Raw genomic sequence first — 7,998 nt, forward strand, 5'->3', positions numbered from 1 at the left:
AATATATTTTACCCTCATGGAATTTTTATCAGTTTGTCTCTGATAGCTTAGTAGCTTGGTAGGTACTTATTAAGCCATCATTTTGAGGCAGGTGGCATTGCTATATATATAGTCAATGGAAATAACATCCCAGTATCTTCAGAAAATCAAGCTGTTTGTTTGTTTGTAATCAACATTTTCCTCATCCTTTTGGATCCTTGTTGGGAGGGGATAGAGCGTTCATAATTATTGCTGCAATAACTTGCCAAATAAGCTTTCATAATTCAGTAGAAACATTAATAAATTACGATAGGAGAAGAATAATACTAATAGAATAAAGCCAAAACAGATGGTTAGATGCCAGTTAGTTCTTAGTTACTCAACAATAACAGGAAAATATTTGACTATAAAAATTCCAACTTCAATCTGGAAACTGGAGGCACATGTTCCTAAATGTCCAAATAAGAAAGGCCTCTAGAGTGACAGGAGCTCATTACTTTGGTAGGTGGCTGATCACTCACTTTTTAGCCTCCTCTTTTAGCCTACAGAGAGGGCTATCAGTGCTAGTTTTTCCATGGTTTTGGAGGATGAGTTTCCTAATGTCATACTGAATCCACAATGTAGATGTGTAAAGACACCAGCAAATGGCTGATTTCCCAATAAGTTTCATTCAAACCTGAAGTGAAGACATTGGCTCCTCACCTTCCTATCACAAATATATCCACATCATACTGAGTTTCTAGATGTAGGAGAATTCCAGAGTGGTTCCTCTAGTCTCTTCTAAACAACTGTTAGCTTTCCTTTCCTTTTATTTTAAGCTTTTATTTATGTATTTATTTATCTATTTACTTATTTATTGTGTGTGAGACAGAGTGCATGTGAGAAGGGGCGGGTCAGGGAGAGAGGGTGAGAGAGAGAATCCGAAACAGGTTCCGTGCTAACATGTGAGTGGAGAGCCTGATGTAGGGCTCATACCCACAAACTGTGAGATCGTGACTTGAGCTGAAACCAAGAGTTGGTTGCTCAACCCTTCGGGCTGCAGAGATGCCCCCAACTGTTAGCTTTTCCATTGCCCTGAGTCTCATTGCCAGTGTTCCCCTGGTGACTCAGGAACAGAATTCAGGAATATTGGATACTCTACAAAATATGGGATAATCCCAACCAATAAATCCTGTGTCCCCCATATGACTTTTGAATTTCCCCCTGGATATATGTATAGCATAAAAGGAAAAAAAAAAGCTGGTAATAATAATCTGAATCTGGAGTACCTGGCTGACTCAGTCAGTAGAGCATATGACTCTTGATACCAAGGTTCTGAGTTTGAGCCCCACATTGGGTGTACAGATTACTTAAAAATAAAAACCTAAAAATATAATCTTGAATCTAGACTTCAAATGCTTTGCTTATAAACATAAGACATTTTTTCCACATGTTTAAAAGACACTGAATTTTTGAGGGATACAACTACAAAGTAAATTAAGGGAAGACTGTACTTTCTTTTGTTTAGAAAGTTACAAATCTTATTCATCACTCTGGAAAATGGCATCAACAATAATAACGCTACTTGTGATATTTGAGTCAATGGTAAAACACACTTGGATTAGGCAGTATTCATAGCTGTCACATTCATAGTGATGTGTGACATTAGGTACAAGCATCTGATAACTTTGCCATAGCTTCTGGCATAGTTTTGCTCAAATATATGTGCACTGAAGTATGTATTATCTCATTATAAAATAGTTATCTTGTATTTCTTTTATTATAGCTGAGGCAATATATTTATTTAAAAAAATAAGTGTGTAGTTAGGTTTAGATTTTCTGGGAATTTCAGTATAGTAAGGGAAGGAACTATTGTATATTTGATGTTAAGAAGGAAAAAGAACATTCAGTCTTACAGGATTGAAAAACACTGGTATACATCAAGCTCCAGACTGCACTACAAAACTTCAGAAAGGCAATTAAGTATGTGCCTGAATGGATGAAATTTCACAGTGTGACATGTGCACCTCTATCATCACAGCTCATATGTACTTGGCACCTCAAGATGCATCCCCTTTAAATGAATGGAGTAATGTACAAAGGAGTAAAAGTGTAATAGAGCCAGGATTTGAATCTCTCAGTATAGCCCACTAAGTCGTACAGTTTCTTAAACCCCGTGTATGTGACTACAGGTTCTTCAGGAAGGTACATTCTCAATCCCAGTGTCCTCCAGTGAGAGGTTTTTCTTATTGCCACATCTACCATTCAGTACAATTTATATGACAAATAAAAGACGGTTTGATTCAAGCCTGCTTAAATAGTAAGAAATTTATTGCCAGAAGTAAGATGGCTCCAGAATTTCATCTAGTAGCTCAAGTATGTCACCTAGCACGTGATTTCTTTTCGACAGTTCACTCTGCTTTTGAGGTAACCAATTAATTCTTTAGATGGTCCTCTTCTGCTTGCATGATCACTGTCATTATCAACCAGGGCAATAAACTTTCTCCACCATTTCCAGAGAGTGAGAGTATCTCTTCTTCGACTATTGAACAAATGTCCATGATATTCTATGCCTTCCTCTGACCCGATACTTATGACGTAAATAATCATTTACTGGTTGGTTATGGCCAATTAAGACTCACCCAAGGATCCCACCTAAAGTAAATTTCATCTAAACTGCATGGCAGTTACACAGTTAGGAGAGCAATAAAAAGGGGTTCAGGAGGCAACAAACTCTATTTCCCCACTATTTGTCATCTTAGCCTTAGCATGCAATCAGTCTTAAATGAAAAAAAAATGCCTGACAAGATGAGCTGTACTAATTTTTATGAGGTAGACTCTTTTATTTATTATTTTTACCAGCATTCATTCCCTGAAGGAATTTATACATGCCACATGTATTATTATAGAAAAAGAAAACATGTACTATGAAAAAATAATCTGTGCTAAGGAATGTTCTGAGGGAAGCCAGTTGCCAGGTTATAAGGACACTAAAGAAACCTATCGAGGGGCTCCTGGGTGGCTGAGTTGGTTAAGCATCCGACTTTTGCTCAGGTCATGATCTCATGGTTAGTGGGTTCAGGCCCTGCATTTGGCTCTCTGCTGTCAGTGCAGAGCCTGCTTTGAATCCTCTTTCTCCCTCTCTCTCTGCCCCAACCCCCCTCAAAAATAAATAAACTTTTTTTTTGAAAAATCATAAAATACCTAGGAATAAACCTAACCAAAGATGTAAAATATCTGTATGCTGAAAACTATAGAAGACTTTTGAAGGAAATTGAAGAAGACACAAAGAAATGGAAAAACATTCTGTGCTCATGGATCAGAAGGATAAACATTGTTAAAATGTCATTATTACCCAAAGCAATTTACACATTCAATGCAATCCTCTTCAAAGTTGCACCAGCATTCTTCTCAAAGCTGGAACAAACTATCTTAAAATTCGTATGGAACCACAAAAAAACCCAAATAGCCGAAGTAATATTGAAGAAGAAAACCAAAATGGGAGGCATCACAATCCCAGACGTTAGCCTCTACTACAAAGCTGTCATCATCAAGACAGTATGGTATTGGCACAAAAACAGACACATGGACCAATGGAATAGAATAGAGAACCCAGAACTGGACCCACAATTGTATGGCCAATTAATCTTTGACAAAACTGGAAAGAGTGTCCAGTGGAAAAGAGACAGCCTCTTTAACACGTGGTGTTGGGAGAGCTGGACAGCAACATGTAGAAAAATGAAATTAGACCACTTTCTTACACCATACACAAAAATAAACTCAGAATGGATAAAGGACCTGAATGTGAGACAGGAAATCATGAATACCCTAGAGGAGAAAGCAGAAAATAGCCTCCTTGACCTCAATTGCAGAAATGTCCTCCTCAACACATTCCCAAAGGTAAGGGATTCAAGAACAAAAACGAACTGTTGGGACCTCATCAAGATAAAAAGCTTCTGCACTACAAAGGAAACAATAAAAAAAACTAATAGGCAACTGACAGAATGGGAAAAGATAGTGGCAAATGGCATATCAGATAAAGGGCTAGTATCCAAAATCTACAAGGAACTCACCAAACTCCATACCCAAAAAACGAATAATCCAGTGAAGAAATGGGCAGAAGACATGAACAGACACTTCTCCAAAGAGGACATCCAGATGGCCTACAGGCACATGACATGATGCTCAACATCACTCATCATCAGGGAAATACAATTAAGACCACACTGAGATACCACCTCACACCAGTCAGATTATCTAAAATGGACAAATCAAGAGACTATGGATGCTGGCAAGGGTGTGGAGAGACGGGCACCCTCCTACACTGTTGGTGGGAATGTAAACTTGTACAGGCGCTATTGAAAACAGTGTAGAGGTTCCTCAAAAAATTAACAATAGAACTCCCCTATGACCCAGCAATAGCACTGCTGGGGATCTACCCAAGGGATACAGAAGTGCTGATGCATAGGGGCACATGTACCCCAATGTTCATAGCAGCACTTTCAACAATAGTCAAATCATGAAAAGAGCCTAAATGTCCATCAACTGATGAATGAATCAAGAAGATGTAGTAGGAGGGCACTTGCAGGGAAGAGCACTGGGTGTTATATGAAAACCAAACTGGTAATAAACTATTTAAATAAAAAAAGAAAATTTTTTTTAAATTTAAAAAATTAAAAAATTAGCCTATGGAGAGATCCAGAAGGTAAGGAACTAAGGCCTTCCAACAACCATGTCAATGAATGTGGAAGCCAGTTCTTCCCCACATGACTATATGCCTAGTTGCAACTTGATTATAAACTTATGAGTGACTCTGGTGAAACAAACTGAAGAAGATAACAATCAGAAATATATCCCATTTTCATATTGGAAGAATTAATTTTGTTAATATGTCCATACCACCTAAAGCCATCTAGAGATTCAGTACAACCTCTATCAAAATTGCACTGGCTTTGGAGCACATGGACGGCTTAGTGGGTTGAGTGTCCGACTTTGGCTCACAGTTTCTGTGTTTGAGACCTATACTGGGTTCTTTGCTGTCAGCATAGAGTCCACTTCAGATACTCTGTCTCACTCTTATTCTGCTCCTCCTTTGCTCACACATGCTCTCTCAAAAATAAATAAGCACTTAAAAATATTGCACTGGCATTTTTCACAGAAATAGAAAAAAATCTTAAAATTTATATGGACCCACCCAAGACCCTGAATAGCCAAAGGAATCCTGAAAAAGAACAAACCTGAAGGAATTATATGTCCTGATTTTCAACTACACTACAAAGCTTTAGTAATAAAAACAGGATGGTACTGGCATAAAAATAGACACATAGACCAGTGGAACAAAATTAAGAGCCCAGAAATAACCCCCTGCATATACCATCAACTAATCTTTGACAAGAAGCTAAGAACACTCAATGAGTAAGATGGTTTCTTCAATAATTGCTGTTGGAAAACCATATAACCACATTTAGAAAAATGAAATTAGACCCTTATCTTACACAACTCACAAAAATTAATTCAAATGGATTCCAAACACAAACATAAGATCTGAAACTGTAAAACTCCTACAAGGAAACATAAGGAAAAATCTCCCTGGCATTGGTCTTGGCAATGATTTTTTTGGGTATGACACCAAAAGCACAAGCAGCAAAGGCAGCAATAAATAACTGGAACTGCATCAACTAAAAGGCCTTCTGCACAGCAAAAGAAACAATTAACAAAATGAAAAGGCCACCTACAAAATAGAAAAAACTAATTGCAAAGCATATATATGATAAAGAATTAACATCCACATCGTATTAAAAACTCATACCACACAATAGCAAAAACGGAAATATCCAATTAGAAAACGGACAGAAGAACTGAATGGTAACTTGTCCAAATGCATACAGATGGCCAACAGGTACATAAAAAGATGTTTCACATCGCTAATCTTCAGAGAAATGTAAATTAAAACCACAAAGAGCTAACGCCTCACACCTGTTAAAATGGTTTTCATCAGAGACAAGAGATAAGTATTGGTGAGGCTGTAGAGAAAAGTAAAAGTTTATGAACTGTTGGTGGGGATATAAATTGTTACAGCTACTATAGAAAACACTATAGAGATTCCTCAAAAAATTAAAAATAGAGATACCATATGATCCAACAATCTCACTTCTGGGTATAGCTTCCAAGTAAATGAAATCAGAATTTTGAAGAGAGATCTGCACTCCTACATTTATTGCAGCATTATTCACAACAACAAAGTTATTGGAAACAACCTGGTTGCCTATCAGTGCATGAATGGATAAAGAAGATAACACACACACACACACACACACACACACACACACACACATTATTCAGCCATGAAAAAGGAAATTCTGCCATTTGTGACAACATGGATGGACCTTGAGGTTATTATTTTATGAAGTGAAATAAGCCAGAAAAAGAAAAATACTGTATGATATCCTTTATATGTGAAATCTATAAAATCCAAACTTGTAGAAACAGAGAAGAGAATGGTGGTGATTATCAGGGGCTGGGAGGTGAGGACAGGTTGGTCAAAGGGCACACACAGTCTTCCAGTCAGAAGATGAATAAGTTCTGGGACTCTAATGCATAGCAATGTGATTATTGTTAACAATACTCTATTGTGTACTTGGAAGTTGCCAAGAGACTAGACCTTAAATGTTCAAACCACAAAAAAAAGGAATGGTAATTATGTGATGTGATTGTTAACATGCTAATCATATTACATATATAAGTTTATCAAACCAATGTTTTGTATACCTTAAACTTACATAATGTTATATGTCAATTATGTCTCAATAAAGCTGGAAGGAAAATTATCGGAGATAAAAGTGGTCATCACAATTCTCCAGGAAGACAACAATCCTTAATGCATACACCTAACAATATAGTGGCAAAGTATGTTTGTCAAAAACTAAGAGATCCATGTGGAGAAATAAGTGAGTTCAATATTATAGTTGTATTCTCCAATACCCCTCTATCAATAATTGATAGATTCAACAAGGAGAAAATTAATAAGAACATAGTTAAATAGAATAGCCCCATCAATCAATTGGATTGAATTGATATCTATAGACTATTTCATCCAACAAAAGCAGAAAACACATTCTTCTCTAGTTCACCTGGATCATTTTCCATTTATATAACACATTCTGAGATATAAAACACAACTTGGCAAATTTAAAAGTATAGAAACTATACAATATATGCTCTAAGAACACATGGAATTAAAATGAAATTTGTGAAATCCCAAATTATTTGCAAATAAAACAAGCTTCTAAATAACACTTGGATCAAATAAGAAGCCTCAAGAAATTAACAGATATTTTGAACTAAGTGAGATTGAAGGTAAAACTTTTCAAAATGTGTGAGGTGCAGCAAAGCAGTGGCTAGAAGGAAATTTATAGCATTGAATGCATATATTAGTTAAGAAGAAAAATCTAAAATCAATAATCTAAGCTTATGCCTTAGGAAACTGAAAAAGAAGAGAAAATCAAATAATCCACATTAAGCAATAAATAAATAAATAAATAAATAAAATGTGAATATACCATTTTGAGACCATGGTATAGCACTCAATTTGTGCAGGTGTCCATTGATACTATTTAGTAAATTTCTGTAATTTTTTTCTATAAATACTTGTCATTCTGCTATGTTTATTCCTAGGTATTTAATATTTCTGAAAAGCACCACAATGTGTCTCTATGTGGTCTTATTATTTTTTATGTTTTTGTATATATTCTGAAGGATATTCAATACATTCTTCAGAGCATTTAAGTCTTCACTTGTGGAAAATTCCGATTATCTCATTATTTTTCCTTAAACATTGTCTCACTCCACTCCCTCTATTCATGCCCTCTGGAACTTTGATTTTAAAGATATTGAAATTCATATACTTATTTTACATTTCCCCTCATTCGTCTTTGAAGTGGCATCTGTTTTTCTCTTTATACTTTTCTTCTGGTTAAATTTTGCAAGTGGGCTGTCCAGTTAACCAAATCACTCTTTTGATTTGTTTTTTTTCTATTTTTT

The sequence above is a fragment of the Suricata suricatta genome, chromosome X (genome assembly GCF_006229205.1).
Source record: "Suricata suricatta isolate VVHF042 chromosome X, meerkat_22Aug2017_6uvM2_HiC, whole genome shotgun sequence".
NCBI lineage: Eukaryota > Metazoa > Chordata > Mammalia > Carnivora > Herpestidae > Suricata > Suricata suricatta.